Source organism: Palaemon carinicauda, chromosome 15 (assembly GCF_036898095.1).
Source record: "Palaemon carinicauda isolate YSFRI2023 chromosome 15, ASM3689809v2, whole genome shotgun sequence".
NCBI classification, from domain to species: domain Eukaryota; kingdom Metazoa; phylum Arthropoda; class Malacostraca; order Decapoda; family Palaemonidae; genus Palaemon; species Palaemon carinicauda.
Genome location: NC_090739.1, coordinates 6380516 through 6384853, shown reverse-complemented (window position 1 = coordinate 6384853; position 4338 = coordinate 6380516).

Sequence of the window (4338 nt, the reverse complement as noted above, 5' to 3'; positions counted from 1 at the left end):
TTGGCATTTGGAATGGGAACTAGCTGAAACATTGAAATTGTCATAAATGGATAAGTAACAAAAAAGAAAAAAAAAGTTTGAAAATATTTAAAAATTAATAAAACTTTCCTATGAATTCAAACATTCGTAGGAACACAAAATTGTTTTAAAAGACAAGTAACAAAAAACTTAAAATAACTGTTTCAAAATATATCGAAATAAATAGAATTTTCCATTACAATCGATTCAATATGATTTAATTCCCACGAATTATCTATAAGTCACTCAAATAATTAGAAAATTGAATTTAGATACCAAATGCTATTAACGTAATGGAAATTCATTTCATTTTGGGCTGGAATTAATATTTTACGAAAATTTCAACATTGTTTTTATCAGCTGACACTATACTCCATTGAGATTAATTCCTGCTATTCTGTCCTTGATTTCATGTATGTGTGTATATATATATATATATATATATATATATATATATATATATATATATATATATAAATATATATATATATATATATATATTATATATATATATATATGTGTGTGTGTGTAAATATCACCCACGAATGGCATTTAATACCGAATTCTATCTTGGGAATATATATCCACTTGGAATTAATTTTATGGATATATTTTCCCAAGATAGAATTCGGTATTAAATGCCATTCGTGGGTGATATTTACATTGATTGAAATCACGTGGGCTTATGATATATATATATATATATATATATATATATATATATATATATACATATATATATATATATATACATATATATACATATATATATATATATATATATATATATATATATATATAGATAGATAGATAGATCCCCTTTCGATTTGGGATACCTTAACGTGATGAAAGAGCTTGTGCATCACCATTATAAGCAAAGCTGTACTAGTCAGGGCCACACATACTAGGTTGGTTTGCTATGAGCAATCAGACTAAAAGTCTCCCACCATCCCCACTGACCAGCGTGGTGATGAAACTGGTCAAACCCCAGACATGATTAAGGACATTGATGCATTTGTCCTGCAGAGGACCAGAAAAAACTGCATTTATTGTTGTTGTTGTTGTTGTTGTTGTTGTTGTTGTATATGCTATCTCTTGATAGCATGGCTTGTAAGAGTCCCTGCTGACATTTGTTTCGACTCGGAAGCATAGGTTCGAATCCTTGCCCAGCCAGAAGCATTTATCATAAATGAATTTCCAGTGGATATACTTTCCCATAGGTAGAATTCGATATCAAAATGCCATTGAGGTTGCTATTTACATGTATGAATGTATGTATGTATATATGTATTAATGTATGTGTAAATATATACATACATATATATATATATATATATATATATATATATATATATATATATATATATATATATACATATATAGATAAATCATGGAACAAATACTGCCAGGCTTTTACTGTTTTAAAACGGATATATTGACATAAAGGAGTAATATTACGGTCACAAACCCGTAAAAGATAATAAAGTAGGGTAAAAAATTACGGTCGCCTGTATTTTACTAAAATACGGCTGAGAACAGTATATTTTTACAGAGAATTTCAGTTTAAAATTAGGTTCTTTTAAGTGTGTATATGTATGTATGTATGTATGTATGTATGTATGTATTCTCTTTACATGCCTGTATACCCACGCACATATACACATATTTTTCCTTGTTTCCTTTCTTCACTGAGCTATTTTCCCGGTTGGAGCCACTAAGCTTATAGCATCCTGCTTTTCCAATAGGGTTGTAGCTTAGCAAGTAATAATAATAATAATAATAATAATAATAATAATAATTATTATTATTATTATGATTATTATAATAATTATTATTATTACAACAACAATATTAATAATAATAATAATGATAATAATAATAATAATAATAATAATAATAATAACAACAGCAGTAATAATAATAATAATAATAATAATAATAATAATAATAATAATAAAATACGAACACATATCCATTCATGAAAAACTCAAAGCATAAAAAAAACTCAGCGGAAGGCCAAACACCCAATCCAATTGCAAAAGCATTGCAAAAAAAACACCAAAGAGACTGCAGCGAACGCACCCATCCCCTCCCCCCCTCCCCCCTCCTACCATCTCATAAAAAATTCACGAAATCGAGATGCAATCCAAATGTTGCCATTTAAAGAGACCAATGATCCGCAGCGAACCGCCTCATTAACAGGCAATTAAGCGTGAGGAATGTTGGGCCTGGAATCCCACCAGAGGCTTTTCCAAAAACAGGGTTATGCCAGGTTTTCTAAATGACAAAAAGGCCAGTTTCATACTAACCGAAACTTTAAAAGGCCAACCCCAGAGGCTTTTCCAAAACAGGGTTGCCAGGTTTTCTAAATGAGAAAAAGGCCAACTTCATATTAACCACAGCTTTAAAAGGGCAGCCCCAGAGGCTTTTCCAAAACAGGGTTGCCAGGTTTTCTAAATGAGAAAAGGTCAACTTCATATTAACCACAGCTTTAAAAGGCCAACCCCAGAGGCTTTTCCAAAACAGGGTTGTCAGGTTTTCTAAATGAGAAAAGGCCAACTTCATATTAAACACAGCTTTAAAAGGCCAACCTCAGAGGCTTTTCCAAAACAGGGTTATGCCAGGTTTTCTAAATGAGAAAAAGGCCAACTTCATATTAACCCCAGCTTTAAAAGGCCAACCCCAGAGGCTTTTCCAAAACAGGGTTGCCAGGTTTTCTAAATGAGAAAAGGCCAACTTCATATTAACCACAGCTTTAAAAGGCCAACCCCAGAGGCTTTTCCAAAACAGGGTTACCAGTTTTTCTGAATGAGAAAAGGCCAACTTCATATTAACCACAGCTTTATAAGGCCAACCCTAGAGGCTTTTCCAAAACAGGGTTATGCCAGGTTTTCTAAATGAGAAAAAGGTCAACTTCATATCAACCACAGCTTTAAAAGGCCAACCCCAGAGGCTTTTCCAAAACAGGGTTATGCCAGGTTTTCTAAATGAGAAAAGGCCAACTTCATATTAACCACAGCTTTAAAAGGCCAACCCCAGAGGCTTTTCCAAAACAGGGTTATGCCAGGTTTTCTAAATGAGAAAAGGCCAACTTCATATTAACCCCAGCTTTAAAAGGCCAACCCCAGAGGCTTTTCCAAAACAGGGTTGCCAGGTTTTCTAAATGAGAAAAGGCCAACTTCATATTAACCACAGCTTTAAAAGGCCAACCCCAGAGGCTTTTCCAAAACAGGGTTATGCCAGGTTTTCTGAATGAGAAAAAGGCCAACTTCATATCAACCACAGCTTTAAAAGGCCAACCCCAGAGGCTTTTCCAAAACAGGGTTGCCAGGTTTTCTAAATGAGAAAAGGCCAACTTCATATTAACCCCAGCTTTAAAAGGCCAACCCCAGAGGCTTTTCCAAAACAGGGTTGCCAGGTTTTCTAAATGAGAAAAGGCCAACTTCATATTAACCACAATTTTGAAAGGCCAACCCAAGAGGCTTTTCCAAAACAGAGTTGCCAGGTTTTCTAAATGAGAAAAAGGCCAACTTCATATCAACCACAGCTTTAAAAGGCCAACCCCAGAGGCTTTTCCAAAACAGGGTTATATAAGCCAGGTTTTCTAAATGAGAAAAAGGCCAACTTCATATTAACCACAGTTTTAAAAGGCTAACCCCAGAGGCTTTTCCAAAACAGGGTTATGCCAGGTTTTCTAAATGAGAAAAGGCCAACTTCATATCAACCACAGCTTTAAAAGGCCAACCCCAGAGGCTTTTCCAAAACAGGGTTATGCCAGGTTTTCTAAATGAGAAAAGGCCAACTTCATATCAACCACAGCTTTAAAAGGCCAACCCCAGAGGCTTTTCCAAAACAGGGTTATGCCAGGTTTTCTAAATGAGAAAAGGCCAACTTCATATCAACCACAGCTTTAAAAGGCCAACCCCAGAGGCTTTTCCAAAACAGGGTTATGCCAGGTTTTCTAAATGAGAAAAGGCCAACTTCATATCAACCACAGCTTTAAAAGGCCAACCCCAGAGGCTTTTCCAAAACAGGGTTATGCCAGGTTTTCTAAATGAGAAAAGGCCAACTTCATATCAACCACAGCTTTAAAAGGCCAACCCCAGAGGCTTTTCCAAAACAGGGTTATGCCAGGTTTTCTAAATGAGAAAAGGCCAACTTCATATCAACCACAGCTTTAAAAGGCCAACCCCAGAGGCTTTTCCAAAACAGGGTTATGCCAGGTTTTCTAAATGAGAAAAGGCCAACTTCATATCAACCACAGCTTTAAAAGGCCAACCCCAGAGGCTTTTCCAAAACAGGGTTGCCAGGTTTTCTAAA